This window comes from Callospermophilus lateralis, chromosome 3 (assembly GCF_048772815.1).
Source record: "Callospermophilus lateralis isolate mCalLat2 chromosome 3, mCalLat2.hap1, whole genome shotgun sequence".
Classification (NCBI taxonomy): domain Eukaryota; kingdom Metazoa; phylum Chordata; class Mammalia; order Rodentia; family Sciuridae; genus Callospermophilus; species Callospermophilus lateralis.
The window spans coordinates 103049936-103076093 of record NC_135307.1 but is presented as its reverse complement, the minus strand read 5'-3'; the positions used below and the strand labels follow the sequence as shown (position 1 = coordinate 103076093).

General features: G+C 42.8%; 1 long non-coding RNA gene across 1 annotated transcript in view; it reads left to right on the top strand.

Annotated features, from left to right (window-relative positions):
• The window catches only part of LOC143394091 (uncharacterized), a 79411-nt gene extending 55022 nt beyond the window's left edge, over positions 1–24389 (top strand). The window contains exon 3 of the long non-coding RNA XR_013090661.2: positions 23924–24389. This is a non-coding gene — a long non-coding RNA (uncharacterized LOC143394091). The remainder of the gene's footprint in view (positions 1–23923) is intronic.
• The last annotated feature ends 1769 nt before the right edge of the window (positions 24390–26158 follow it).

The following is a 26158-nucleotide window of genomic DNA, read 5'->3' as shown; positions in this document are numbered from 1 at the left end:
TCTCTGTATTCCAGGATCTCATTGAGGGAGAACATACTAAGAACCATTTTTGCTATCCAGCTCTATGTCTTTAAGAGTGCTGTTATATTGATTCTCAAATGGGCTATCCTCACATGGTTTGAAATCTAGAGGGATTAAGGGAGAACAGCTGGGCTTTTATAGAAACCCCAATATGCTTGGTATGCCAGGCTCTATGCTAGGATCTGGGAATTCCATAGTGAAAAAAGAAAGGCTCTGCTCTAATGGTGCTTGTAATTTAACAGGGGTGGAGGGTGCACAAATATTAAGAAGATAATTAAAGTGCTGAGAGCTATACAAGAAGACTGTTTGCTGACTACCCCACTTCTAACCCTTTTTCTTTTTTTATTAACCCTCTAAAGTCACATTTTAATTACATTTATTGGATTTTGGCTAGTCTTAAGTGTATAACAGCAATATATTTACAAACAATCTCTTGGGAAAAGTTATTTATGCAATGGCTAAAGCACATCACTAATGTTGATTTGTGCCAAATTCATTGACAGAGAGTGACATATCTCCGTGATTTTGGAGTTACTTATTTCTGATGATATCTTATAAAATAATCCAATGAAAAAGAGTATAATATTAAATTATAAATCAGAAGATGAATATTTAGATTATTTTAAAGTAAATAATACATAGACTTGATCTTTAAATTCAATCCTCAATTCTATTTCCATTATATTTTTCAGCAAATATACTCAACATAGAGTAGAAATTCTGGAATCTACAGACCCATCCACCTGTCTATCCATCCATGAAATGTTGCCAGTTACTGAGTCAGGGACTAGGAATGTAAGCATAATTAAGTATAAACTTTTCAAATCTTCCAGTCTCCCAAACAGAGTAATGTAGCTCAGTCATGCATATAGATAAAAAAATCCCTAAATTTTGCAGAAGTTTGATTAATACCTGCTACCTAGTCATTAATGCAATAGCCCTCAGGGTTTCTGCAAGTCTTGGAAAATATAAGCTTTCTTTTTGACTGCTTACATGCAAAAACAAGCCTTTACATTCCTATGTAGGAGTTGGAAATCCAAAAGTAACAGACATACAAGTATTATTTGTATTTTTGCTATAATCTACATATATTTCTGAAATTAAACATATAACAGAAAACATAGTTCAAGTAAGAAACATATATTGAGATTTCACTATACACAAAGACCTATGGTAGATTCTATGGGGAGTTATAAGACAAGATTCATGCCCTTGAATAATTCACAATCAAGAGAGGACATTCATTGTCATCATGGAATTATGAGTCTAGTTGCCAGACCCAGGATCTCCTTTTTCAACATAATGACTCCTTTATGGCTTTTTGTGATGTTTTCATCAATAGTACATTGGCTACAGTATTTCAATATTAACCCAAATCATCAGTCAAGCTATCCATACCTCAGCAAGTGAACGAAAGGTTAAAAGGGAAGAGAGATGAGGAAGTGGGAGAGGAGCTAATGATAATTGAGAGCTACTTAATGCTGGGCACTTCATTATCTATTACATCCACCAGAGAGGAAGCAGGTATTATTATCCTTCCTCTCTTTTTAGCCGATGACAACTTTAAAGCTAAAAAATTATTAAACATTTCTTTAAACCCAGACAACAGGTGCCAGAGCTAGGATTTAAGGTTCATTTAACACCAAAATCTAGGACTTTTCTCCTACACTGTATTGACCACTTCTCAAAATTGTGTGTGTGTGTGTGTGTGTGTTCAGAATCTAACAAGAAAAATGAAGAATTGAGAACTTACTTAGAAGGTAATGAGTTTTCTGGTTCTGGACATTTAAAACATGTAGGATAACTACAGCAAAAATAAAGAGGGGATCAAAGCATTGGGTCAGGGTTTGATAGTGATATCAAAAGCCATTTCAACACTGAGATTCAACTTCTAGGTAAACATGAATAGGATTTGCATGTATTTCCATCTTCATGGGATCCTCTACAGCATACAGTGGGAGAGAGTCATCTGTATAGAAAATAAAAAAATGAGGCCTAGGGGCCTTATTACCACAGCTCATCAAGATGGGCAGCAGCTCACCCTGCTGAAGATTTAACTCATGTTATATGTGTGTTTACAAGTTTGTTCTACAAGGGATATCCCTGCAGGTCAACCATGTCAGCTTTGGAGGAAAACAAATCTTTTAGTTTTGAAAAATTCTTCCCTGGGGGAAAAAGATGGCCCGAACACTTTAGTTGCTGATGCTGTCAGGGGCTGAATGTGTCTCTCCTAAGTTCATATTTGAAGTCCTAACCCCAATATAATGGTATCAGGAGGTAGGAACTTCGGAAAGTGATAATGTTTAGAGGAGGTCATGAGGGTAGAACCCCCACAGTAGGATTGATTCCCTTATAAGAAGAAGAGAGACCAGAGTTTGTTTCTTCACCATGAAATGATACAATGAGAAGGTGGACATCTGTCAGCCAGGAAGAGAGGCCTCACCAAGAACCAGATCTGCCAGGACCTTGATCTCAGACTTTCCAACCTCTAAGACCTATGAAATCAATGTCTGCCATTTAAGCCACTAGTATATAATATTTTGTTGTAGCATCCCAGACTGACAAAGATAGACCCTTTAAGGCTATTTTTTTGGGGTGGGTGGGTAATACAGAATTAAACCCAGGGGAACTTAACCACTGAGTCACATCTCCAGACGTCCGTATTTTTTTGTCTTTTATTTAGAGACAGGATCTCACTAAGTTGCTTAGTGCCTCGATAAGTTGCTGAGGCTGGCTTTGAACTTGCAATCCTCATGCCTTAGCCTCCTGAGGCACTGGAATTATAGGCGTGAGCCACCAGCTGGGCTATTGTTATAATCTGTCCTTAAGAGTTTGGGCTGGTGGTTTTATTGTTGGGTGAAAAGACCCTTTGTAATGAGACCACTTGAGTTTCAGGATTGACAAGAAGTGTGATTCCTTGAGGATATGAAGACAGAAGGTAAAGGTAAGGGTGCACTATAGTTTGGATCTCGAATGCTCCCAAAGGCCCAGGTGCTAAAGGTTTGGTACTCAGGTTGGCTATAGTGGAGATGGTGGGAAAGCTTTAGGAGGTAGAGCCTATTAGGAATCCTTAGATCATTGGGAACATGGCTTTAAAGGAGCCTGTGGGACCCTAGACCCTCTCTGCTCTCTTTTTCTTTTTGGTTTGTGATATAAGTGGTTTTTCTCCACACATGTTCTTGTTGTGATGTGATACCATGACACTAACCCAAGATAATGGGACCTATTGATCATGAGCCTCCAAAACTGTGAGCCCAAATAAACCTATTCTATTTATAAGTCAGTTATTTTAGATATTTCTTTATAGCGACTGAAGCTAGCACAGGAGACCATTGAGAATTTGTAACATGTCAGATTGGGGCAATTGGCTCCTTGAAGACTGGTGTATCTAGGGCAGGAATCATTGAGCATTTGAAACTGTAACTTTGGAGCCTGAGTCACAGCCTCACTTTGGCTGGAGCTGAGCTCTGCAGGAGTTGCAGGATCCTCCAAGTTCTGAGGCCCATATTCAATACTCTCACTGACTGTCAGTGAGAAGCAATGGTGAGGTAGACTGACCGGACCCAAGAACTGGGAAATCAGTTGGTATCAGAAAATGGACATTTGGGAAGTGAAAAGGTTTAGATGAGATCATTAGCCTGTCCTCTCTTTGAAAAGTGTGAAATCAATCTCTAGGGCTATTTTGTTTGTTTGGTTTTTAAACTATTTGGAATAAGAAGAAGACTCAGGAACTAATCAAGAAGGCAGGGCCTGAACAGAATAAATTTGAGTAAGAAGTATTTGCTGAGTTTTGCATCAGAATGTGGTGGAGCAGTTGATCCCCCAGGACAGCCATGGTCCTCTCTCTTTTGGTTGGAAGAGAGTGGCTAAGGCAAAAAGGAGCAGCCGCTTTAGCCATATCTCAAATCTTTATGGTGGCTTGACAGTCTCGGCGTTTGCAGAAAACTTTATTATCTTTATTTCAGTTAGCTTCAGGACTCTCAGACTTGGCATCTCAAGAACAAGAGAAAATTCAGATTTAAATCCTGAAGAATAGTTATACTTTGAGAAGCAACATTTAGGTATGTGAAGATTTGTGTATTTGACACAAACAGCAGCGTCCATGACACTGCCAACAACAGGGAACTATGAATCTGAAGGTATAACGGTTAATATTTTGTGTTTTGCTGTTACATGGATTCACAAAACAAAAACAAAAACAAAAGCCCAACAAACCCCGTCATGTCTGATTGAGTGCTGGATCTTTGTAAGCAACCAGCAAAATTCTGCTGGAGTTTTAGAGGGAGGAGAACGGGGTAGGATATGAAGGAAAAGTGGCGAACAAGGGCACTGGCTCCAAACACCCTGCTCTCTGGTTTGTTGGGGAAGTAGGAGCAAATACCAGAGCTGAGGGATGTCTGGTCTTTCCCCTTACAGTTTATTGGGTACTCTCTTCTGCCGTGTCTTCCTTGGCTAGATTCTGAGTTTCATTTAAGTCCCATAAATAGTCACCAACTCTGAGTGAGTATCCTGAGAAAGACCCAGGGGCTGGAATTTCTGGCACCCAGAGGTACTGTCTTTGCTTTTCTAAAATCTCTCTTCAGCTTTCCCCTGAGTTTAGGGAAGACTTTGTCTTTTCTCTTGATAACAGTACTCAATTCCAGAGGCCCTGTGAATCTGATCGCCACCTTGGGAAGTCCCTTCAATCAGGGTGTAATCTTATGTTTTTACCAGCTAAGGGGCTGATGGCTGCTCAGTGAGAACCTGGCCAGCCTTGGGAATGGAGCCCTGAATGTGCTGAAGATAAGAATTTCCTTACCACCTTGGTCTTCCCTTACCTTCACCAAGTATGTTAGCAATTCCACTGATTCTACCTCTGAAGCCACTGCTTCCTCTCCTTCCCACTGCCCTCATCCAGGCCTCCCTCACGTGCCTTTGACAGCATCATGACTCATCTTCCTGCCTTCAGATTCCAACCAATCTATTGTCTCATGGCTACCCAAGAAATTCTTCTAAAGCACACATCTATCACCGTCTTGTCTTGCTTCAAAACTTTCACTGGCTTCCATCACCCTCAGGATACTTGGGTTATCTACTCTCTCTACCTGAAATTCCCATGTCCATCTTCCTTCCTGAAAAAGGATGCCTCTTTTGTCATCTCTTCAGAAGACTTTAGGTTCCTTCTAGTCATGTCCTTCTTTTTGTTTCCATTGCATAATAAAGGAGGACCCTACACACCTGCTGAGACCTCTTCATGTGTTAAGTGCTATCAAAAACCATCCATGTATTATCTCATTTCATCCTCACAAGAGCCTTACAAAGCCTGCACTTTTATTGTCTTCATTGTAGTTGAGAAAATGAGATGTAGTTGCTTAAACCTGTGGGAAGTTATGTGGCTAGTGATGGAAGCAGAATTTACATCTCTCTCTTTCATTAGTTTAGTGGTTTGAGGGTAAATATACTGTATTATTTATTGCTGAACTAGCATATAATAGGAGCTCAATAAATACTTGAGGAAAAGTGAAAGGAACAAAGAACGTTTCATCATGATTATATAAATAAGGACATAGATATAATTCAGTAAAATGTTCAAATTTCCCAGGGATGAAGCTCTTTGTCCAATGCTATTATTGCAAAATTGGTTGTTGTGATGGTTAATTTTATGTTAACAACTTGATTGGGCTATGGAGCGCCCAGGCATTTAGTTAAGCATTATTATAGGTGTGTCTTTGAGGGTGTTTTTGGATGAGGTTAACCTTTGAATCAATAGACCAAGTAAAGCAGATTGCCAACCCTAATACGGATGGACCTTATCTGATCAATTAAAAATCTGAACAGACCAAAAACATTGAGTAAGAGTGTCTTCCTGCCTGACCACTTGAACTGGAACATTGGTCTTTTCTGGCTTTTGCACTTAGATTAGGTCTTTCTTGGATTTTAAGTCTGACTGGGACTTACACTGTTGGCTCTCATGGTTCTCAGGCCTTCAGACTTGAATTAGGATGAGACATTGGCTCTTCTGGGTCTTTATCTTGTTGACTGAAGGTCTTAGGACTTCTCAGCCTCCATAACTGTGTGAGCCCATTTTTATTACACACTTACACAAACACACACATTTCCCCTACTCTCCACTGGAGAACTCTTATTAATATGGCGTTTTATAACTCTTTACTTTTGATGCTCCTTCCTGTTGGATTGGAATTATCAATGAAACAGGGTTAATTATACAGTTGTATTAAACAAATATAAAGAGACAACTACTATAAAACTTGCTGCAGTCTGGCTGGGCACAAAATCATGAGCCACTCACAGCTTTGTAGATTCAAACAGCAATTCTTTATTCCTGAACTCACACCGGCCCTCTACAAAACACGTTCTGGGGAAATCCACGTCCTCTGCCCAAATACTCTCTGAATCCCGGGAGAACTCAAGGGGAACTCAGGCAGCAGGATACGCCCTATTCCCAGCAGGAATAATCTTAAACCTGGAACCTCCCTAAACCCGGATTGTCCTAAACGGGGAACGCCCTAAGTCCAAGGAGAGCCTAAAACCCTGATCCGCCCTAAACCCGGATCCACCCTGGTCCTTGAGCAAGGTCACCTTACACGCAATGTCACTGCAAAATGTCTAAGGCAAGTTCATTTTACCCCATTTAAGCAACATGGGGTACACTGGCAAGGAAATTGTCATACCTACTTGGCTAATGGCTCTCAGCAAAAACTGTTGAACATGTTCTGGGGGTGAGGCCATTATGTGAGGCCATTCAAGCTAAATTATCAATCAATTCAATGAATATTTTTAAGTACTTACAATATGGTAGGACTATCAAAAAAGGGGAAAGATTTCTCTCTTTGTGTGTTTATATTTTAAAGAAGGGGTACCCACAATAAATGTGATAAATATGTCCAAAATGTTGTATTGGATGGTAATAATTAAAGAGAAAAATAAAACAGGAAAGGGAAGAGGGAAGAGAGAAAATTTTGAATAGAAAAGTTGGAAAGGGGTGCATTGAGAACTGCATTAGAAAAAGACCAGGAGAGTATGTTAGTTTCCTATTTGCTGCTGTAACAAATGATACAAGCTTAGTGGCTTAAAACAATACAAGTTTATTTTCTTATAGTTATGGAAGTGAAAAGTCCCAAATTGTTCTCATTAGGCTAAAATAAGTGTGTCTGCAGGGCTATTGTTTTGGAGGTTCTAGGAGACTGTTGTAGTTCATATATTAGGTATTCCCCCAAAAGCTCATGTGTGAGACAATGCAAGGAGGTTTAGGAGTGAAGTGATTGGGTTATGAGAGCCTTAACATAATCAGTGCATAAATTCCCCTGATAGGGATTAAGTGAGTGCTGACTACAGACAGGAAAGGTGTGACTGGAGGAGGTGGGTCGATGGGGGTGTGCCTTTGGGGTTTACATTTTGTCCCTGAGGGGAGCTGTCTTTCTCTTTGTTTCTTGGATCCATGTCCCAAGCTGCTTTCCTCCACCACATCTATCCTCCATGATGTTCTGCATTTCCTGGAGTTCTGAGGAATGGAACTGGCCATTTATGGACTGAGACCTCTGAAACTGTGAGCCCCAAATTAAACCTTTCCACCTCCAAAATTGTTCTTGTCAGGTCTTTTGGTCACAGCAGCAAAAAATCGGACTAAAACAGCTTTTCATTTTCTTCCTTTTTCCAGCTTCTATAGGCTGAGCACATTTCTTGGCTTGTGGCCCCTTCCTCCATCCTTTCTTCTACTTGTCAGGACCCTTGTGATCACACTGACTCCACTTGGATAATCCAGGATGTGGGAGACCAAAAATATGCCTCCCCCAAATATGACCATAGAAGACCAGAATATTCTACCCCCAAATACGTCTCCTTGGCATAGGACTATTTTGAACTGATTATTTTGAGAAACTGCAGACACAGGGGAAACTCTGAGAAGAAAGAGTAGTCATACTTTTATAGGGGAGATTTTTACCTTTGAAGGAACTCTCCATTGGTAAGGCTGTCTCCTCTATGTACTAGGAAGAGTATGACTCTAATTTACCAGAGATGCTCATTGGTGATGAAGGACTTGCCTTAAATCCACACAACCAACTTGCTCTTATCTACCATGCTTTTCCTGACCATCTCTCCACAACTGGACTATCTTCAAAACCCCTCTTTCTTCATGACAGTTGAAGATGGTATTTAAACTTGAACTAAAATCCACCTTTTGGAGATTTACTGACTTTCCCCTGGGTCTCTCCCATGTATGTATAGGGCATACATGTTAACAAACTGCTATTTGCTTTTCTCTGATTAATCTGTCTTTTCTTACAGGAGTCCCTCCTAACTAAGAACTCAGAAAATGTAGGGGAGAATTATTTTTCCTCCCTGTGAGGATAATTTTTTTTTTCCACATGAAACTTAGCTCATCACAACTTGTATTAGCTTCCAGTGCTGGTGATCAAACCCCAGGAGCTCACACATGCTAGGCAAGTACTCCACTCCTGAGCCATGTCCCCAGCCTTCTCTATTAGTTTCCTAGGGCTGCTGCAGACCAAGTCATCTGAAAAATGGAAATTTATTTTTTTCACAGTTCTGAGGTATTTAAATCTGAGATCAACGTGTTGGCAGAGGGCTCTCTCCTTGATTGTAGATGGTTGTCTTCACCATGTATGTCTTGTATCCTGATCTCCTTTTGTTATAAGAATCCCAGTGATTTTGGATTAGGACCCACCCTAATGATTTTACCTCTTTAAGACACTATCTCTGGGATTGGGGTGTGCTTGGTGGTAGAGCACATGCTTAGCAGGTGTGAGGCCTTAGATTCAATCCCCAACATCACTACCCTTCCCCCAAACCCCAAAGAAAGAAAGAAAAGAAGAAGGAAGGAAGGAAGGAAGAAAGAGATAGAGAGAAAAGAAATAAAGTCACCTTTTGAGGTACTGGGGGATAGGACTCCAACATGTGAATTTCAGAGAGGACACAGTTCAGCCTGTAACACTACCTACGATTCCACCGGCTAACTTAATTCCCCTTTGCCACGTAACCGAACATATTCACAGGTTATGTGGATTAGGACACAGACGGCTTTGGTAGGGAGCAGATAACTCTGCTTACCCCAGAGGGAGCCATGCTGACCTCTAGGGAAGAGTCTTCCAGGCAGAGGAACAGCAGAAGCAAAGGCCTAGAGGTGACGTACACCCAGGAGGGACCCAGGAGGCAAATGAGGCTGGAGCTGGGAGTGCGAGAAGAGCAGAGCAGGACTAGGAGTCTGTGCTGGGCCTGTGGGTCTCTGTGAGGTTTCTAGTGTTTACTCTGAGGGTTATCTATGGAGGGGCGACATGAGCAGACTCTTTTAACAGGCTCTCCCTGGATGCTCTGTGGACCCTAGATTAGGGAGCTGGGTGGTCGGAGGGGGATCATTTAGGAGGTCATTGCAATAGTCCAGGAGAGGGAGGATGATGGTTTTGCCCAGGGAAATGGCAGGGGAGGATGTAAGGCATGGCTGGATTGTGAATGCCTTTTGAAGGTCCTTAGGATTTTCTCTTGGATTGATATGAGTGGAAAAGAGGAGTCAAGGGTGAAGAAGGGTTTTGTTTGTTTTTTGCCTGTGCAACTAAAATAATGAAGTTGATATTCACTGAGATGGAGAGAGTAGGGAGATCACAACTCCATCAGGGTACGTGTGAAATGCCAGGTTCAAATGTGAAAGGCATTTTCTTTATGCATTTAAACTCAACATTCAAATCTTTTCTATTTATATATCTCATGATTCTTGTGAAAAAAAATAGCAAACACTTTCACTTGTTCATTGATTTTCAATTAACTCATGGGTACAGATTAAAATTAGTCCCATTTACAAACTTAGTTCATTATGTTCCCTTAAACATCTTCAAACAAATTTATAAATTAATATGTTTACTTTTTAAGTACTTTGCATATAGAACAGGGTGAACTTACAATATTAATAAGCATTTAAATTACTCTGTACCTAATAAATGAATAATTATAGTTAATCAATTCCCTTAAATATGATTATATAACTATTTGTTAGCTTAAAATTCTCTTATACTTTTCCAGCTTAAAATCAAGATAAAAAATCAGATTCTCTTAAACATGGAACTATTTTTTTTCTTAGATTGTTGAATGCTTTTCATGCTAAGCTCATGCGAATATTATGAAGATAACGCAAGAATCAGGGTTTTGACTATAAAAACAAACTATGAAAACTTAAGGTGCTTTTTCATTCCAAGAGAAAGCCAAGCTCTGTCAAGGACACACTTGAACTCCTTCTGAAAAGGTTCCTTCCACAAATAAAAGCTTACTCTGAGAAAGCACAGATAATTTCACTGAGGGGTCAACGACTAATACTACAGACCACCTGTGCATTTTCCTCCAAAGAGAAGGTTGACATGGTAACAAAAGTCTTTTAGTTGTGAGGCTCAGGAACTCACTGGAAGAGTTAGGGGTCAGAGGAATTCCTAGACATAGAATCTGACACAGCCTGTGACACTCAGTGTTCACTGGACAATTGAGTGAAGTCATAGCAAACAGTCAGCCACCCACTCTGCCACCCCTGGTATCTGCTTTTCTTCTGTGGTCCACAGGAAGGTTAGGATAAACAGAAAAAGAATGACAGTCTCAGTAGCAATCAACAGTGCACATGTTTAGAGGGGCTGTGGAGGATGGGTGCATTGCAAAGCCCCCAGGGTGCTTACCTGTTTGATGCTGGGGAGGAAGAACAGGGGTGTCCTCCCAGCGATTCTGACAAGGTCCTGGTAAGGGCACTGTTGGGGAGCTTTCTTTGAATAGTGTCTCTGACCCCATCCTCGGCCACAGCAGTTTTTGGGTAGGGTTGGTTCATCTCAAGCGTCTTCTGGGAAATGGTTTGGGCTGGGACAGCTCAGCCAGTACCCTCTCCTCTGGAAGTAGTTGACACCTTCCTACTATGTATCATGTGGGTCCAAATTCCTGGGAGACCTCCAAGCTCACCGGCTTATGAGGACTGACAGCAGGCCTAACCTCCAGAATGGCCTTGTCTTGCACATATTAATTCAGACAGAGGTGTGAGAGTACAGATTTGGCTACTGGAGTATGACTTGGTTGCCCAGCCAATGTTCTGATGGTGATGTCAATCCCTTGGCATGACCAAGACTTCCTATCAGAAGTGCATAGGTTTTGATTTGGGGCTGTGTTGGCCTGTTGCTGATGTGATAAGTTATGTCTATCTCCTTCCCTCCCTTTCATTCTTCCAACTTAAGCTGCAGGAGATAGTCTTCCTCTTTGCTCTGGGGTCTGGGGGTGACTGTACTTCCCCATGGGACTGTGTCACTGTGTTCAGCCTGTGTGCTAATTTCAGGTCATAATTGCACCTGTGGACCTAGAGAGCTGCAGCTCCCTGAGCTTTAAGGCTGTGCCCTCACACTATCTAATTTACCTTTATCACGGGAAGAACAGGAACCCTCACTTACAAATAAGGTTGCTGAGAATAGTCAAAAATGAACTCTGGATTATGTAGCAAATTTACTCTGTAGATTTGAAGAAATTTACTGTGGAGGTAGGTTTGGGAGGTGACTGAGCCATGGGGAAGGAGACACCATAACTGGGATTAGCTCCTTTCTAAAGTGCCCATGGTTGAAGATTGCACTCCCTTGCCCTTCTGTCCCTCTGTCATGTGATGACACAGTATTTGTCCCCTCTGGGAGATGCAGCCACAAGGTACCATATTGAAAAGAGGAGAACAGCCCTCGGCAGACACCAAACCTGCCAGTAACTTGATCTTGGACTACCCAACCCCCAGAACTACAAGAAAAAAATTGATTGTTTATCAATGACCAGTCTGTGGTATTGTTGGAGCAGCACAAATGGACTAAGAGAGTGGGTTGGGAGGAGAGAGGTCTGAAGCAGGCTCCAGATGTCTGTATTGTAGGCACGTCTCAAGTTCATTCTGGCTTACTCACTGGCATTTAGGAACCAGCATTTTAAACCATATCTCACAATTGCCACTGTTTTATAGCAAATTATTTTTAAAGTAGATTTTATATTTCAGAGTAATTTGGGTTCACAACAAAATTGAGAGGAAGGCACAGACTTCTCATCTACACGTTCTCCACATCACACTACCTTTTCCACAATCAAAATTCACACATGAGTGGTACATTTGTTAAAATTGATAAAATTACATTAACACATCCTTATCACTCAAAGTCCGTAGTTTATACTAGGATTCATTCTTAGTGTTGGATAATTTATGGGTTTTGCAATAACATGTATCCTCCATTCCAGTATCATACAGAGTAATTTCTCTGCCCCCAAAGTCCTCTGTGCTCTGCCTATTCATCCCTCCCTCCCCCTTCTTCTGGCAGCCTCTGATCCTTTTTAGTAATTGACTTTTCCTCCACTTGGACATTTATGGATGTTTTTCGATAAGACTTGTTCCTGGTGGCTGGTCTCTCTGCTTTTTTTCCATCAAGAGATATTGTTCCTTTGAAGGAGACAAACCAGAACTGATACTGTTGTCCCTCTGAGGCCTGAGACAAGGAAAACTGAGCCCATCAGTCTGTTAACCACTGGAGGTGAATCCTGGTGGGAACATTTTGTAAATTCCGATACTAAAAATGAATGGTGTTATGTAGTAACTGTTAACATACGCTGCAAGATGTTTATGATTCCCTAGGGCCAAATAAGTAAACATTCTTCCAACTTAAGCTGCAGGAGATAGTCAATTTCACAAAGAGATGCTTTCCCCATTTATATGAGATGCCTGTGCAAAACAGGAAATACAGGGTGCAGGGAGCGAAACCCTTTGTCAAATGCCTGGGACTAGGGTACGTGTATAAAGTGCCATGTATGTTGGACAAGTGACCTGCTCTGGATACCCCAGAAAGGAGCTGTCACTATGATCTGCACCCCTGTGGTATATCACATAGCCTCTTTTCTGAGATGGGAAAAGATCTGTGCTGCGGTCTTTTACTTTCTTGAGAGCAGAGAGGGAGAGACAGAGATGGTTCTTGGAGATAGCCTTTAAAGGCACTGAACATGCTGGATACCTCAAATTCTAGGAGATTTAGCTGGATTAGAAGGAGGCCTGTGTGGAATCAACTCAACTCACAAATCAAATGAGGTTGAAGAGTAGCCCCAAAGGGGCACTGTTATGGGTTGAACTGTGCCTCCCCAGAAAAAGATTTGTTGAAATTTGAGTCACCAATAACTTAGCATGTGACTTTATTAGGAAATAGTGTTTTTACAGACGTAATCGAGTTACAATGAGGTAATTAGAATGGTCCCTAATTCAATATGACTGGTATCCTTAATAAGAGAGGAAATTTAGATATAGAAACAGACCTACACACAGGGACCACACCATGTGAAGACAAAGACAGAGTGAGGGGTGAGATACTCCAAGGCCAACACTGCCACCAACCACCAGAAGGGGAGTTAGGAGAGAGGCCTGGAGCAGATTATCTTTCCCTGCCCTCACTGGGAACCACCCTGCTTACAACTGGATATTAGACTTATAGCCTCCAGAACTGTGAGAAAACACTTTTCTGTGGTTTGAGCCACCCAGGCTCTGGTACTTTGTCATAACTACCCTAGCAAACCAATATAGACACTTTATCTCTTTTATTATGGGTCGGTTTCACAAGGACAGGTATTTTGTCTCATTTATGGTGTATTTTTAGTTCCTATAAAAATCAGGCACAGAGTAGGTGTTCAGTATTTGTCTGAATGAGCAGGCCTTTCAGGTGCCTGGAAAGATCATTTGATCCAGTGTACACAGAGTGATAGCAAAAGCCACCATTTACGAAGCACCTGCTATGTAGATATGAAGCCTGGTGTTATGAAGGCCATCTCTAATCTGATGGTGAAACCTGAAGGAAAGGTCTTATTTTCCTTCCATAATTGTGGAAACTGAGGCATATAGAGAGATCAAGGACATTGTTCAAGGTGACACAATGAGGAAATGGTGGACTGAGGATTGTGGCCCAGGCCTGGTTTGCATCCAGAGACGTGTTTTCATCACCAGCCAGGATGGCAGAGTGAGCCAAGCAGGAAGCTGGTGACTCTGATGGTTGGGGAGAGGACTCCAGGCCCTGGAGCAGGCCCTGCCGCAGCCCATTGGTCAGAGCACATTGCAGGAGAAGGCACTGGGCCCAGAAACCTACCTGTCCAACGGGGGCATGAGGGTGGGCCTGGGAGTGGGGGAAGCCCTGGTCAGTGCAGCAGCAGGCCCCATATCTTGAGGCACGCATGCCCATGTGTGTTGTAAGGGGTGCTAGAGGTTGCCTAAGGAGAGGGGCTTGATATGGGTGTATAGATTGGGTTGTGACCACCCTGAGCTTGGGGACGTTAGGCTACAAGAGATTGTTTGTGTCTCAAGATGGCAACTGTGTGTGTGTGTGTGTGTGTGTGTGTGTGTGTATGTGTGTGTTGGGGGAGTCAGTAGGAGAACAGGCATGTTTGGGCCTCCAAATCAGCAGCCATTCCCTGTGCAATTTCCTCTGCAAGGCAAAGCCCACACAGAAGATCATGCAATCCATTTTTAGGGCCATATTTCCTGGTGTCCCTTTCAGGCGGTCACCAGGCTGAATCCCTGAACTTACAGAAAGCCTGTTGTTTTATCCACCCTGTTTGCTTACAAATGCTGCTTTCTTGTAAAAGATAGATGATGCTGGTAACCATATGACTCTAACTGTCCACCACCCAGTTACCCCACTCCGTGCTCCGGAAGCTCTGGACCTGTCCACCAGGTTGGAAAGGTATGTTGACACTCCAGATCACTGTAAACTCATTGTAATCTCATTGCAATGATTAAAACAACAAACAAAAACCACACCCACAGGTACCCAAACAGTTCTAACTGCCCAAATTAGAAAGAAAGGAGGTGGCACTCTGACTCCTGGAAATTTCCTTGCTTTTCCATGAACTCTGACAAGAGCATGCATACCATACCTCTTCACACCCCAGTCCTGGTACAATCCAAACCTAAGGGAGAAGTTGCCTTTATAGCATGAGCTTCCCTTCTCCACTCATTGGCCATTGAATAAAATCTCCTGCTTGTTCCCAGAACTGCTTGGTCATCTGCAAACAGCATTGTGTAGAAAAAAGAACCTATGGGTTTCAAGGCCCTTTGGAGAGAAGTTCTTTACTTTGCCACCACAGTGAAGGAATGAGAACTGCTCAAACCTGACCTCTAATCCTAACCTCTAATCCATGGGATAGAGGAGTACTTCTCAGCTGTTTCTAGACTGAGCCCCGCCTTTGGATGCCATACCCGCACCTTTCATCATCATATTGCTGGTATCCAGCTGAATGCCTATAACACAGCTTCTTCATTTGTTGAAGAAATGAAAGGAGAGGGTGTTTGGGCTGGATCTGGCAGGACTGTACCTATGGTGAAAAGAACTTGACCTTGCCTCATGACAGGGACTGAAGGTTAGGGAACTTCTAGAGGTCAGAAAAGCTCCCTGGTTGAGGAAGTAGAACTTTTGGGGCTGTATGACTTGGAACAGAGTTCTCCCTTGGTTAGCTCACCTGCTGAGCTAGCATGGTGCTAAGTTCCTAGGTAGACAGAAGAGGGGCCCTTGGGGCTATCCAAATTGACCTCTCCATAATATTGTGATGGTTGTGGTTATTTATATGGTCTCAGAAGTATGCAAATCACCTGTACTTTTAGAATATCCTAAGGGACAAGAATACCCCAGCAAGTGTACTTAAAAATGCAGATTTCTAGGCTTTTCTACTGCAAATCCTGATCCAGCCAATCTAGCCTTTGGGAGTAAGGAGGAAATCTGCCTTATGGGCGGTTCTGATCCAGGTGGTCAGAAGATCACATATTGAGAAAGGATCCCTAAATTTCCTCATCTGTAAAATGAAGGCACATGGGCTCCCAGGTACCCTTCAGTTGAAAATTCTGGAATTATTTTCAGTGGTGTGAAATATAAGACCAAGGAACTTGTTTTTGTGATGTTAAAGGTTTAATTCTGATGCCTGAGCTGGACTGGTAATGTGCTTCGGGAAGCTGTATATTTCATTGGCCCAGATGTTTACCTGGTTTCCAGGTACATGTGAGAATCTATGCTCCCAAAGCAGAAAAGAGCTGATGAACTGGAAAGGACCAAGCTGCCACCCTCTTCACCATGCCTCCCTCTGCTGTCCTTACAGATCAAAGGAATGCTAATGTAGGGGAACGTGCATATTTTTCAGATCTTAGCTCCCTGGGTGGTTGCTTTCTTTTATGTCATGAAATAACATGAAAAAAGGAAACCCACGGCTTTGTATTGGCTTCCTGTGGTGGAAGGTCCCAGAGATGTGAAGTCTCACACTGAGTCCTCTCACACATGTTGTGACATGAAAGAAAGATTGGACATGAGGTGCTGACCGCTCCTGGAAGGACACTTGATACTGAGGAGGACTAAAGCTCCCTGGACCCATTACCCACAAAGGACCTCTTCCCCTTCAGGGCTGGCCACAGTCTAAAGAGCAGGCCTGTTGATACTTCAGGAAGCTGGAAGTCTTTGGTTTCCTGTCACAAAGAAATGCTGAGGCCATGTAGAATCTCTATGAATAACATAACCATCACCAGCCACCCTGGGGCTGACATCTGTGGAACAAGACTCAGGCTCACTCCAGCTAAGGCAACAAGCTTGACTCTTTGTTCTGTGAATATTCTCAAAGCAACAGAGTTAGCTGTTGTGGCTCTTTGAGTCTGTGTGCATTTATGTGTGGTGTGTGTGTGTGTGTGTGTGTGTGTGTGTGTGTGTGCATACATGCTCATGTTTTGTGGTATATTGGGGCAAGGGAAAGATCTTGGTCCTGGTTTCTGGGACCTACAAGAGCCCCCTGAACCTAAATTGTGAGTCTTTTTTTTTGTAGGATAATTCCTTATTATACTCTATAATATCATTCAGAATTGGATTTGGACCAACTCTTGCCCTCTGTCCTCATTTCCAGCCTAAGAGCTCTGGCCTCACATGCAAGGGTTGGGGCTGTAGTCAAGACTCTGTGTATCACCGCCCTCTCTCAGAGCCCCCAGGAGGGTGTGGCCTCAACCCCTGTCTCTTCTGGGGACACAGAGCTCAAAACCCTTTAAACTTGCAGTTACTGCCAAAGGCAATCTGCAGTCTTTATGGAGAAAAGAGGGCAAGATGGCACAGCACTTTCTGGCTACGTGGGCTAGAACTGTCCATGTAAAGTGTTAACGCTGACATCAGTGCTGATGCAATGTTAATATGGGTGCCAGTGTGAATATGAAAACTGAAACAAAGACTAATGTAAACAATATACAAACACAAATGTACATATAGATACGAACACAGGTTGAATGGCCCTAATCTGCACATCTAAAATTTGAGATGCTCCAAAATCTGAAACTTTTTGAGGGCCAATGTGATGCCACAAGTGGAAAAGTCCACACCTAATCTCGAGTGACAAGTTGCAGTCAAAAAGCAGGTGCACTAAAAATATTATATAAAATTACCTTCAGCCTATGCACATAAGGTGTACAAGAAACATATGAATTTTATATTTGGACAAGATAACTTATTGTCTCTATGCAAATATTTCCAAACCAAGAAAAAAGAAAAAAATCTGAAATCCAAACCACTTCTGGTCCCAAGCATTTCAGTTAAGGAAGACTAAACCTATGTGATTAGTAATTCTAACTCAAGTACTAATACTACCACAAATTCTGGCTTTTCCATTTACTCCTCAGGGCTATCTCAGAATCAGAGGAGCCAAAGTTCAGGAATATTTGGGTCTCCTTAACATCTCAGGGGCCTTTTCCTTTGATGAGCCCTGATAGGAATGAGTTCTTCAGAAAGAGATAGAACTTTGGAACTACAAAGGGAAAGAGAAAATATGAAAACAACTTAAAACGTGGCCTCGTGTTCTGGCTCCTGTGGTGCAGAGAGGAAGTGCCACATGAGGTTGGGGGAGACTCTGAGCTCTGATCTCCCACCTCCATCTGCTTTGTGGGGTAGGTGAGGGCTGGGGAGGTTTTTATGTACCTGAAGTGAGAAGCTGAAGGGTGGTCCTCCCTAGTTCCCCTACTTCTGTGGAAGAGGGTAACGTTCAGATAAGGTACAAGCCCCTGGCTAGAAATATAGGGGCTTGGTCACAGGCTCCTTGGTCACAGGTCTGTGTGCTGTGTCTGCCATTGGCAGGAGCCGCCTTCCAGACTACGCTCTTCCCATTCGCTGGAGGAAAGAAGAGCAAACAACACACAGTAAAACCTACTCCTTGGGGTGTGTTATGGTTTGGATATGAGATGTCCCCCCAAAGTTTCTGTGTTAATGCAGGAATGTTCAGGGGTGAAATAATTAGATTATGAGAGTTGGGATCTTATCAGTAGATTAATCCATTGGATGGATTAATAATTGGGATTACTAGGTGGTAGTTGTAGGTTGGTGGGGTGTGGCTGGAGGAAATGGGTCACTTTCCTTGTGCTTTGGGAATTATATGTTGTGTCCCTGGCTCTTCAAACTCTCTGTGCTCCCAGCTGAGTGGAAACTCAGCAGTTTTCCTTCTAAGTAGTTTTCTTCTGCAACACCCTTCTGCCCTGTTGTTCTGCCTCACCTTGGGCCCAGCAATGAAATTGGTTGACCATGGACAGAGACTTCTGAGACTGTGAGACAAAATAAACTTTTCTTCCTCTAAATTGTTCTTGTCAGGTATTTTGTTCACACCAATGAAAAGCTGACTAACACAGGGTATGAGGGAGAAGTGGAGGAAAATCCGATGGGGAAGATCTCTGGGTGCATTTGTATCATTGTGTAATCAATACTGACGGTATAGTCACACACGGCTGAGAGGACTTACCGCACAGTTTTACCACTTTCCATGAGGATAGAGACTAGCTCTTGCAGTTAGCCTTTACCTTGTGTTAGTCATAGGTAAAGCCTACTGGACATGAGACTGATCAGGATGCCAGCTTCCTTCTGCTCTGCTTTTGCTTCACATTAGGCCCAGCAGGTGAGGTGCTGAGGCCACAGCTGCCTCTTCCAGGTGGGCCTACCTGTCTGCAGCTATTGGAGGCAGCTTCATGCTGCTGAGGGAGGAGGCTTTGCTGGGCAGGGTGAGCTGGCACTATACACCTGGACCAGCATGGTGGTGTCAGCCTCCCGGCCTCCACAGCCTCTCCATGCTGGAAACTAAGGGGACCTCAAACATCCGCAAGCCCAAATTTGGAGTTCTGCTGTAGCCATGTAGCTCTCCCAGCTTTTTACTCCTTGTCTGTGAAGTAGAGCAATACCACACCACGTCTCTTCTCCTGTGTGATGTGGAGGAGTCAAGGGCAAGATGGGCATGGATGTACATGAATCTACACAGGCACCTTGGGAAGCCACAGCTCCCTTCCGTTCTTCCTACTGTTTTCCTCTGAGCAGGGTTTGCTACTCCGTGAACTGTTGTCTCACTGCGTGCCAACCCTTCCACTTCTCCTAGGTGGCAGAGGCAGACATGACATGCTTCTGACCAGGCAGGGAACTCACAGAACAGAACTTGAGCTATACGTCGGGTGTCCTGGAAACTGCCAGGTGTGGGGCCACAGGGCAGCAGATAGCAAGAGGATCTGTAGAAAACTGCTACGAGCTGGAAGACTTCCCTCCTAAAGAGATGGGTATCTTCAGATGTTGCTGAGGGCAGGAAGGGAAAGGAGGGAGGATGACATTGGGCTAGCCACTCTGGTGCAGCTCGTGGTTAGCTAGGAGCACGTGTCTCTTCTGAGGCTGGAGCTTTGGGAATGGGGGAGGGAGGCTGTAATCTTGATCTCCAAGGCTGTGGCAGAACAGGGGACATGGCTGGCTGGAGAGGGTGGGGGAGATCCAGTAGAGAGCATGTTCTTGTCCTGAGCAAACTCCTTGGAGTCAGCCTCCGGGTGTTGCCTGACTAAATCATAGGGTAATGTTTCCTTCACTCTATGGGTATGATTCTTCCATCCAAGAAAAGGATAAACAACATTTTTGAAGGTTCCTTAGCAGGCTCATAAAGTAAAAGCTCTTTTCTGAAAAATCTCTGCTAGAACATCCCTTGAGCTCTGTTTGTCCAGGAGCCTGGCTGAATTTTCCCCATCATGTTAAAATCTGCTTCCTCCATGCCCCCTTTATGGATGATGGAGTAGAAGGTTATTGACCAGGGCTTGGAGGTCTGCATGGTTATGGAGTGGATCTTGGTAGCAACTAGTAAATCCTGAAGGAATTTTCTCACCTAGCTTTCCTTCTACACTTCACGCCTTAACTTTTAAAACCTTAGCCGCAACCTGAAATGTGTTCTCTGCCAGCCCTGGTCTGCCTCTACAGTGACAGAAGCAGAAAAAATGGTTCAGTCACACTGATTTAAAAAATAATCGAGTTAAATCAATGCACCTCTGCCTTGGACATCAAAATTTGCTTAAAGAGGAGAAACAGGAAATCATTTATTTGAACTTTAAAAAATATAATAATTGCTGATACTTCAAAGACAGTTTTCTTTTAAAAGTGTTTTTATATCCATTATCTTTTTTGTCATTTCATGGATCACTCTTGCCTCTTGAGGAAAAAGAGTAAGAGGTTTAAATAGTTTGTCCAAGTCAGATGGCTGCTAAGTGGGGAAACCAAAAGTCAAATTCAGAACCTCTGACACCAGGGCCATGACACCACACTGACTTTACATGACTGAAGTTTGCTTGTGGTATTTGGGGCCCCTTCAGTTCTGAGTAGTGGAAAAAGCCTCCTCTTCTGGAAGCCAGCAAGGCAAGTTCCTCTCCACCCACCAGAGCCTCTTCCAAAGGCCAGGTAGCAACAGCTACACCACAAAGCAATGCCATTGGTCCCTGCCTTTCAGATGCAGTGCAGACTCAAGCCCACAGTGCAGAGCGAGCTGCTGTGAAGTGAAACTCCACAGGAAACACACGGAGGCCACACGCCAGGGACTTGGTATCACAGAAACTATAGTGATGGCCAATAGCAGATCATAATAAAAAGCTGTAATAACCACAAACCTAGGAAATTATGTAAAGTCTTAAAACCATTTTCCAAATCCTAGACTGGGCATTAAGTACTGCCAAGATATATACCAGCCTATCTCCTCAACCGCCTTGTCTCACTCCCCTCCTCCGTGCTGAGTTGTAATTTTTTGGAGACTTATTTCACTCTTTCTTGTGTTACAGTTATTATTATTATTGCCCATCTTTGTCCCAGGTCCTTTGTGAGAGAAGGATCCTGCCCACCTTATCCACATCCCTCTAGTGCCTAAAATGTCACTTGTAGGCTGCGGGTGCAATGCATGATTGCCTTGATGAAAATCCCTGAGTCCCTGGCTGCAACCAGCAACACTGCTCTGAGCTGGAGTGTGAGCTTGCTCTGTAGTGTTTCCTTTCACACGTGAGGCATTGGCCGGCAAGGGAGTCCTTAAATGGGAACTGAGAGAGATAATAAAAGTCTTTCACGGTTTACATCTTTACCCTAGTTTCACTCTTGAGAATATTTGTAAGGAAATAGCTAGAAATGTGGACATATATTTATTTGTGGGAAGTTTATTACAGCATTATTTGTAAAAGTGGGAAACTGGAATTCATCTGCATATCTGACACTTCCGAAGAAATTAAATCAAATAATTTTATAAACTAAGAGGTAACCATTGAAATGATTTACCAACATTTATTAAGGTCTTTAATGACCCAGGGAATACTTAGGATAGAACCCTAAAAAATAAGAAATCCAAAAGTACATATGGAATTTGATATAAAATTATCTGAATTAAGAAAACTGGAGGTTCAAAAATTGCAAGAAAATATTTAAAAATTTAAAGTGATTATCTCTAATTGTTACTTTCTTCCTTATGTGCTTCTGCACATATGTGGATCTTAAAATTAAAACTAAGACAATCTTCCCCAAACCAATACACAATGTGTTTAAAGTGATGAAAGTCTCAAAAAAAAAAAAAAAAAAAAAAGAGAGAGAGAGAGAGAGAGAGCATATATCCAAATATATATTACCAACTAATAAGAAAAAGACAACTGACACCAAAAGTATTGTCCAAAACCAAAATGGACGAAAATACATGAACAAGAAATAACATAAACACCTGAGAACATTCTCATTCTGTAGTCATCGGGGAAATGTCAATGAAAAGAAAAAACATGTGGTAATCAACTTTCCACCTAGAGACAGGCAGCAATTAAAGTGTTCTGATGGACTATCTACTTCTCTGAAATTTCTTTTATGGTCACAAGGAGCATGCACACTTGTTGGGAAGGTCTGTTATCACCTAATAAGTAGAGAAGAAAAAATGTGTGGATTCTTCATCTGTGGGAGGCATCAAGGGTGGGGTGGGGGGAACCAGCAGTGAAAATGAAGAGAATTCAGGAATGCTGTAAGTTATAAACTCTCCCTGAATACTGGGTGGGATGCCCTTCCTTTAAAAAGTCATATTCACGCCAGGCAAGGGCATTCCTGTAATCCCAGTGGCTCAGGAGGCTGAGGGAGGAGGATTGCAAGTTCAAAGGCAGCCTTAGCTACTCAGTGAAGCCCTAAGCAAATTAATGGGACCTTGTCTCAAAATAAAATAAAAAAAATAAATTTTTAAAACAAGGGGTGGGGCTGGGAACGTGGTTCAGTGGTTAGGGCCCTTAGGTTCTGTCCCCAGTATTAAAAACAAACAAACAAAAAGGGTTAGGGCTGTGGCTCAGTGGCAGAGTGCTTGCCTAGCATGTGTGAGGCACTGGGTTCAATCCTTAGCACCACATAAAAATAAACAAATAAAATAAAGACCATCTACAACTACAAAAACAAAAATCAAAAAAAGAAGTCATTCATTTCTAGGTTTTATGAGAAGCAGGTTCTGAGACACCGACTGGCATGGGGGATAGGGGCTGTCCTTGGGAAGGAAGCAGCATCAGTGGGAGGAGCCCAGGTGTGGTACAGGCTCAAGGAAAGTTTGTAGCCATGACCTGCGGGGCCCTTCTAAAGACCAGCTGACCCTGCAGAACCAACCATCCTAGCTGAGAGAGGAGATCTGGGTATTTAGAGCCCTGTGCTGATCAGGAATGCCACGCGACTTGGGGGCGGAGGGCTCTGGATTCAGCGGGGGCAGCTTGTGAATGGCTGACCACTAAGGACTGGCCTCCATGCCCCTCCCAGCAGTTGAGGAAGAGGATCTTAGTCCTTGAAGAAGGATGTGTGTGGGGGGGTGCCTAACAGTGTCCACCATAAAATGTGTACTTGAATGGCTTTTCAGGCTTTTGGAAGGTTGGCAGACCTGGAGGGCCAGGGGGGTTCTATTCATGTGTAAAGAGACCTGTGCATGTGAGGCTCTGTGGGCTGAGGTGAAGAGGTAACCAGCTTTCTCATTTTTTTCCATGAATACATTTTCTTTAGAAGATAGCACAAGTCATGATAAAAGAGAGTACTGGTGAAGATGTGGGAAGACTGACATTTTCATATTTTGGTTTTGGGCAGGTGGATTTCTAATTTTGGAAAGTAATTTGGTAATATCTATTTTAAAAAGAGCACATCCTCATCTCCAAGCAATTCCACTTCTGTACATGTTTTCTTTAGAAATAAAATATCCATTGTGTAAGGATATATCAAAAAGATGCTTAATGTGTATGTGTAGTGGCCAAAACAAAAATCCAACCAATCAACCAAAGACCCACCAGAAAATAATGAGAACATTTTTTAAGTTGGAAACAATGGAATGAAGTATGCACATCTGTACTGTGCACTCTGCTGAAGCTGCTTACAGGATTAGATCTGCATGTGCTGACTTGGAGGAGCCTTCATGGCATATTATTACATAGAAAAAAATATAAATAAATATATGTAAATAATCCTGCTTTTTTTTTTTTAAAAAAAACAAACCCAGCTTTTATATATATTTAAGCATATATGTTGATACTTGTTTCATATGTTGACATGTTATATATGTTGATGTATGTTTCATATGTTAACATCTGTTTCAATTCTTACATCAGGCGGGTGCAAATCATCTTGCTGATAAGGAAAACTTGAAAGAAAAAAACTGGAACAACTTGGTCCTTCCACCCAAACAAACAGACTCATCCACCCAAACTTTGACCCTGGAGTTCCAAGCAGCTCCCCTGCATGTATGGGGAAGTGTTTTGAGATGGTGAGAACAGGGGCCAGACTGGACAGTGTGAAGTCCCTGGCAGCCGGGGCTGAGGAGTGGCTCTTCTGTGGCTTTGGTTTCTCAAATTGGATGAATAAATTCTCCTCTTGCCTCCCATCCCAATTCATCAGCATACAAAAGCGGCCCTTGACTGTAGTTATACTATTTTCACACAGTATCAAATTAAAAGAAAACATTGGACACAGATCCCCTTCAAGGGTCCCAGTAGCACCTGCTACTTTGTCCTATATCAGGTAGCAAATTTGATGTTGTTGCCCCTTCCTGAATAGTTTGGTGTGCCTCATCTTGTTTGTGTTTAGAATGTCAAAAAGAAATAAAGTTTCATTTAAAGAACATATAATACAGAGTTTGACTGTCATCAATCCAAATGGGGAATCTACCCTCTTGGCACCAAGCCTCTGAACATAGGGTTATCAGTTGGAGTGTAACACATGCTATATACTGTGGATCTTCAAAGTCCCCCAGAGGCCCACATATTAAGGCTTGTGGAGCCATTGGAAGGTGGATCCTTGGAGAGGCAGAGCCTAGTAGAAGGAAGTTAGGCCATGGAAAGTGTGCCTTGGAGAGGATATTAGGACCCCAGCCCCTCCTCTCTCTCTCTTTTTACTTCCTGGCAGCCAGGATGTTTGCAGCTTCTCCAATCAAGTGCTGCCCCACAGGATGCACTGTAGTACCACAGGCCCAAAGCAACAGGGCCAGTAACTTGACCTGAAATTTCTGAAACTGTAAACCCAAGTAAACCTTTCCTCCTTATAAGCTGATCATCTTTGTCACAGTGAGGGAAGGCTAATACCACAGAAAACACCAGTGTCTCTCTTTGTTTTTCTCAGAATACTTTGCTGTGTCGTGGTGTTTAGTTTTCAGGTGGCAGGGAACTTCTTAGCATAGCACAAAGCTGTGGCTTTTGCAGAGTCAAGGAGGACAAAGTGTTTCTCAGTTCTCCTCTATCTTTTCAGGGCTCACATAGCTCAGCGAGAGGAGGAAGGAGGCAGTAAATAACAGGCATCTGTAGTTACAGGAGACAATACAAAGTACCAACGAGTAAGAACTTACAGTATTGCAGTCAGAGAGTACAGGAAGACTGGATTAGAACCTGGGCAAGAGAACAAATATTCAGAGCACAACCCAGGAGTGAGAGGTATCTCACAGGCATGAAGGATCTTATTTTGGGGCAGGTTATCGGGACCCTCAGTTGTCTTGGGCACCGGCTTAGTATGATCATCTCTAAGGAGCAATCCAGGGCCTTCCCTTGCTGCAGAGTTTTAATAGGAGGCAGAGACAGAATCCGCAGCTTTGTAGGTACTTAAAGCCCTTTGTAGGTACCATACCCCTTGCTGCTCCTTCCCTGTCCTCTGCAGATGGCTTCCTCCTCACACAGGGAATCTGTAGCTTGGGATCCTATGATGGTTATTTTTAGGTGTCAAGTTGAGTGCTGGTAAAGCATTTCTGGGGTTTTTATGGAAAAGATTGGCATTTGAATCAGTGGCCTGAGTAAGGAAGATCTGCCCTTACCCAGTATGGTTGGGTCCTATCCAATTGGCTGGGGGCCTGCACAGAACAAAAAGAGGAAAAGTGAACATTCTTACTTTTTCTTTTAAAAAAAAAATCTAGCAACTGTGCCCTCTGCCCTTGGACATCAAAACTTGGGGTACTCTAGCCTTTGGACTGTAGAACTTCCACCAGTCCTCCCTCCCCACCTTGTTGTCAGGTTCTGAGGCCTTTGGCTTTGGACGGTTAGACCCCTGGATACGCTGGTGACAGGCTCTCAGACTTGGACTGAGCCATACACCATTTCTCCTGATTCTTTAGCTTGCATAATATACAACGAGTCGATTCCCCTAATAAATACTTCCTCTATGTGCATCCAAATGGTTCTCTGGAAAACCCTGACCCCTAACTCTCCTCACTCTCATTCATATTGTTTCTGTCATTAACTTTTTTTTTTTTTTTTTTTTTTTGCAGAGAACATAGTTGCTAGATCTCCGTCCGTTGAATTCCACTGCTAAGGGCCAGTCCACCCTGACCCATGTTCAGCTTGGGCTCCTGAGACCCCAAGCTC